Source organism: Bos grunniens, chromosome X, assembly GCF_055505025.1.
Source record: "Bos grunniens cultivar Pamir isolate PY7600 chromosome X, Bosgru_T2T1.0, whole genome shotgun sequence".
Lineage (NCBI taxonomy): Eukaryota > Metazoa > Chordata > Mammalia > Artiodactyla > Bovidae > Bos > Bos grunniens.
The window spans coordinates 28537619-28544049 of NC_141194.1; positions in this window are offsets into that span (position 1 = coordinate 28537619).

Sequence of the window (6431 nt, forward strand, 5' to 3'; positions counted from 1 at the left end):
AGTAGTATTGCCTTGCTTCCATGGCTGCCTCTCTTTCCTCCACAGGCATTTCCCACCACAGTCTCCTCTCACATCCCCCCAGTTGTTCTCTCCACGGTCAACAGCAGCCCTCGCCATAGGATTGCTCCACAATCCCTAAACTCCAGTTCCAAGCTGCTGTGCCTTCTAGGGGACCCGCATCCCTGTCTGGGGTATGTATGGGTGCGGCAAGGACTGTCTGATTCTCATTCCATTTAGGCTGCCACAGACCAGCTGTTTCACTCTCAGCCTTAAATGTTTTTCCTCTGACTCAGACAGTTGCCCTGATGTGGGGATCAAACCCCTGCTTCAGTGCCCCCACCCGCCGAGGGCAGGTCCAGTCCTACTAACACTCCTGTTTTTTCCCCTAGTTCCTTCCTCCTAACAAGTTTTGCCTGGTTCTGTATATTCTTTTCTGCTGGTCAGGTACTTCTGTCCACTCTCAGCTGGTGTTCTGCATGCACTTCTGTGTCTGAAGGTGTAGTCCTGATGTATCCATGGAGAGAGATGTACTCCACATCCACCTATTCCTCTGCCATCTTGTTCTCATCTGAAAATGTAGTTCTTTAAAAAAAATTATACGAATGAACTTCTTTAGAAAATATAAACAGACTGAACAGATATCAAAGGTGAAGTTATGGTTACCAAAGAGGAAATAGGAGAAAACGTGTCAGGGAGGGATAAATCAGGAGCTTGGGATGAACATATACATACTACTGTATATAAGGTAGATAACCAACAAGGACCTACTGTATAGAGCAGGAAACTCAATATTCTGTGATAACTTATATGAGGTAAGATTCTCTAAAAAGATGCATATATGTATATGAATAACTGAATCACTTTGCAGTATACCTGAAACTAACACAATATTGTAAATTAAATATACTCCAGTAAGATTTAAAAAAGAAAATCACTGAGGAGACAGATCTGTCTGGACAGGTTTTAAGGCAGATGAAAGTACCCTATTCTGGACGAAATGCCACAAATTACATTCATTGGCAAGGAAGGGAAATGAGCTCCAGGATTGAGACAGAGATAGGCTAATTCTCTGATTTTGTGCAAATGTCATCAGGTTTTTGTGCAAATGATCAGGACTCCCCTAACCTATACAGCTGCTAACCCTGAGCTTTAAAGGTAAACTATAAACATCATCGGCCAGTGTTTCAGTTGTACAACAAGAAGGCTGGAGAGCATGAAACCTTGGGGAGGATTGGTTTCGTCAGTGCTTTGTCCCTGAATTCAGGAAGTACCTTGCCAGTAAGGGACTGCCTTTTAAAATTCTTTTGATATTGGACAATGCCCTTGGTCACCAAGAACCCTGTGAGTTCAACACCGAAGGCATGAAAGTGGTCTCCTTTCCTCTAAACACAACATCTGTAAGTCAGCCTATAGATCAGAGGGTCAAAAGGACCTTTCAGGCTCATTACACAGGGTACTGTATGGAAATGATTGTCAATGCTATGGAAGAGAACGCTGATAGAACATCATGAACTCTGGAAGGATTACACAACTGAAGATGTGATTGTTGTTACCAAAAAAAAAAAAAAATGAAAGCCCAAAACAATAAATTCCTTCTAAAGAAAACAGTCCAGGTGTTGTGTATGCCTTCACAGGATTTGTGACAGAGTCAAGGAAATCATGAAAGAGACTGTGGATATGACATGAAAGGGTGGGAGGGGGTGCAGAGTCCCAAAATACAGATCTTGGAAAAACCCAAGAGCTAACAGACCCTACAGCAGAGGAATTAACAAAATACCACTTGATGGAGATGGATGGTTCCCAACCAGAGCTGGATGATGAGGAACAAGATGTAGAAGAAGCAGTGCCAGAAAACAAATTGACATTAGACAATCTGGCAGAAGTGTTCTGAGGACTCAAGACTGCTTTTGACTCTTGTATGGCATGGACCCTTCTATGATAAAGGCACTGAAATGAAAGCAAGTGGTGGAAGGAGGACTGATAACACACAGAAACGTTTTTAGAGAAATGAAAAAGCAAAATCTTCAGACAGAAATTACAATGTATTTCCATAACGGTACACTGAGTGTGCCTGCCTCCCCTTCCACCTCCTCTGCTCTTCCATCCCTGCCACTCATCAAGGTCAACCCCTCCTCTTCCTCCTCCTCTTCAGCCTACTCAGCAAGAAGGTGTGAGGAATGAAGACCTACATGATGATCCACTTCCAGTCAATGAGTAGTAAATAATCATTGTGCCATATGGGTAATCAGCTTATCTGTTGAGTATGTGTGTGAGTGTATTTGTTCTAAGAGCTAATAACTGTAGGCAAGGACTGTATGAGATGTTTCTGTGTCATCATCTTCATCATCACCACCAGCTAAGGATTCCTCATGTAGAACGTTGCGTGCAAGACTTGTATTGAAATGGATAGCCTACCATTGCATAGGCAGAAGGTGAGTGATATTTAATATAAAATTAATAATGTTTCATTTTTTTACTGTTTTATGACTTTACTTTCAAGGAATTATATTATTGTGCATTGTCCTACCTCTCTCTTGTGAGTGGATGAACATAAATGCATATCAAGCTGTCATCACAGGTGTTTTCTCTTAAACTAACAATGTTTTCAGTACTCTATTATAAATATGACCATAATAGTGTATGATAGAAAAAAATTTTAGTGATTCATTCACTACTGTATATTCTCAGCTACCACGAAGCAATCCTATCAAGTACACTAGGCTGCTGCTACTGTTACTTCTAAGTCACTTCAGTGGTGTCCGACTCTGTGCGACCCCATAGACGGCAGCCCACCAGGCTCCCCCGTCCCTGGGATTCTCCAGGCAAGAACAATGGAGTGGGTTGCCATTTCCTTCTCCAATGCATGAGAGTGAAAAGTGAAAGTGAAGTCACTCAGTCATGTCTGACTTTTAGTGACCCCACGGACTGCAGCCCACCAGGCTCCTCCCATCCATGGGATTCTCCAGGCAAGAGTACTGGAGTGGGGTGCCATTGCCTTCTCCGACACTAGGCTACTATAAAGCAATTATATTTCTTCTTCTTCATGATCAATGCTTGAATCATTATACCTGTAACTAAATATGAATTTCTTTTCACATTATGTTTTCAGTTTTGATATATAGTGTCTTGTATCTATAGTCTTTTGTGTCAGTAAGACAATATAGATGTAGGTACTGACAGACAATTCTTGTAAATGGATGCTGTAATCCTGTAGTACTGATAAACACAGTACTGTTATATTTTCTCTTATGATTTTCTTAATAACATTTTGCTGTCTCTAGCTTACTTTAGCATAAGTATACAGTAGGAAATACTTATAGTATACAAAATAAGCATTGACTGTTTGTCAGTCAGGCTTCCAGTCAACAGTAGGTTATTATTAGTTATGTGTGGACAGAGTCAAAAGAATACAGGGGGTTTTGACAGCATGGGGGTTTGGTGTCTCTAAACTCCACATGATGCAAGGGTTAATTGTTTATCCAAAGGAAGTGAAATCAGTATCTTGAAGAGACATCTTCACTCCTGTGTTCATTGCACCATTATTTACAATAGCCAGTATATGGTAACAACCCAAATATCTACCAACAGATATATGGATAAAGAAAATGTGGTAGACACAGACAAGGAGATATAATTTCACCTTAAAAAGGAAAGAAATTTTGTTATATGGGACAACATGGAGAAACCACAGGGACATTATTCTAAATGAAATAAGCCAGTCACAGAAGGACAAATGCTGCATGGTTCCACTTATATGAGGTATTTAAAGTCTTTAAACACATAGAAACACAGAGGGGCCACAGGAGGGAGAAATGGGCAGTTGCTTTTCACTTGGTATTATGTTTCAGTTATTCAAGATGAATAAATTCCAGAGATTTGCTGTGCAACAGTGTACCTGTTTTTAACAGTACTGTGCTGTGTGCCTAAAAATTTAAGAGTAGATTTAATGTTAAATGTGTTTGCCACAACAATAATTTGAAATTTTGATTGCCCTGCTCTCCAGTAGAGAGTAAGCTGATTAAGTGCAAGCATTTAGAAAAGAACTCTTTTATACTGTTAGTGAGAATGTCAATGGGTAAAGCCACTGTGGAAAACAGTATTGAGGTTCCTCAAAAAATTAAAAATTGAATTACCGTATGATTCAGCAAACCACTCCTGGGTATCTATCCAAAGGAGTTAAAATTACACTCTCCAAGAGATATCAGTATTCCCGTATTTGTTGCAGCATTATTCACAATAACCGAAACAGGGAAGCAGCCTAAATGTCCTTTGATGGATGAATGGATAAATATATGGTATATACATATCACGGAGTGTTGTGTGTGTGTGTTCTCAGTCACTCAGTTGTGTCTGACTCTTTCTATCCCATGGACTGTAGCCCACGAAGCTCCTCTGACCATGGGATTTCCCAGGGAAGAATAGTGGAATGGTTGCCATTTCCTCCTCCAGGGGATCTTCCCAATCAAGGGATTGAACGCAAGTCTCCTGTGTGTCCCAAATTGGCAGGTGGATTCTGTACCACTGAGTTACCTGTGAAGCCTATAATGGAGTATTATTCAGCCTTAAAAAAAGGAAACTTTGTCATTTGCAATAACAGAGATGACCCAGAAGACATTGTGCTAAGTGAAATAATCCAGACACAGAAGGAGAAATAGATGATATCACTTAAATGAGGAATCTAAAATAGGCAAACTGATAGAAGCAGAGTAGGATGGTGATTGCCAGGGGCTGGGAGGAGGTGTAATGAGGAAGTGATTGTCAAAGGGCACTGATTTTCAGTTATACACAGTGAATAATTTCTAGGAATATACCGTGTAGCATAGAGCCTATAGTTAACAATTCCATATTGTACACTTAAAGATTTTCTAAAAGGGTAGATGTTACATTAATTGTTCAGGGAGTCTTATCCACTGGATCACCAGGGAAGTTCTGAGAATGAGCTTTTTGGATGCTTACTAGTACTATGGATGGTTTGTTTTTGTTTTTGTTTTTTTTTTTAAATGGAACAACAGCAACCACCAAAACAAGATCTAGCCCCTGCCCGTTGAATTTTAGAATCTAGGAGGTACTACTACATAAAAATATGGTGAGATACTCTCTGACCAAAAGCTGCAGTCCCCAACCTGCAGGCCTTGGACCAGTACCTCCTGTGAGATCAGCAGTGGCATTTACATTTGAAATAAAGTTCACAATAAATGTACTGTGCTTGAATTACCCCAAAATCATCCCCCACTCCAAGTCTGTGGAAAAATTGTATTCTACAAAACCAGTCCATGGTGCCAAAAAGGTTGGGGACTGCTGAAAGAACAAGTCAAAATCAGGGGTAAGGGGGGGCAGGCAGTTGGAGTTGAAAGCAAGTGTAAATGGCCTGCAGTGAGGCAGTTTGGAGCCTTCTTGTTGTTCAGTCATTAAGTCGTGTCCCACTCTTTGTGACTCCATAGACTGCAGCTCATCAGGCCTCTCTGTGCTTCACTGTCTCCTAGAGTTTTCTCAAACTCATGTCCATTGTGTCAGTGATGCCTTCCAACCATCTTCTCCTCTGCTGCCCACTCCTTTCCTGTCCTCAATCTTTCTTTCCTAGCATCGGGGTCTTTTCCAATGAGTCGGCTCTTCACATCAGGAGGCCAAAGTATTGGAGCTTCAGCTTCAGCATCAGTCCTTCCAATGAATACTCAGGGTTGATTTCCTTTTGGATGGACTGGCTTGATCTCCTTGCTGTCCAAGGGACTCTCAAGAATCTTCTCCAGCACCACAGTTTGAAAGCATCAATTCTTCAGCGCTCAGCCATCTTTATGGTCCAACTCTCACATCCATACATGACTACCGGAAAAACCATAGCTTTGAGTACAGGGACCTTTGTCGGCAAACGGATGTCTCCATTTTTTAATACACAGTCTTGCTTTGGAGCCTTAGGAATATGTAAAGCCTTCAGCGAAGGCTGAAGTTGCCTGGTGGGCTACTCCCAGACAGTGGGAGTGGTGAGCACAGCCAGATCCTCAGATGGAGGGCCTCAGAAAATCCACAGTCTCCTGGATTGGTGACCTTTACACTGAGTTGAGGGAGCCAGAGACCTCTCCTTAAGGACCTACTCGATTATTTTATCTTGTGTGTAATTGGGCAACTTCTAGGCAAGTTCTCGATTTCTTGTTAGTACTTAAATATGTGGAAATATTCATTATTTAGATGAACTGGTATCTGGGAGGGAAGATAACTGGTCAATGACAAAAATTCTAAGAACTCTGAGTTGTTTCCAGCTGGGAAAGATTCTACCTCAGGCACATTCTATGTTACATCCTGTGATGGGAATGTTGCATGCTTGTCCTTGCTAGGCAACATTTAGTGTACTGTGATTATCTTTGTCTTGGAGTTTGGGTAATGTGCTGGAGTTCAGGGGGCTAGTGAAACAGCACGTGAAACAATTGACCAGCTTA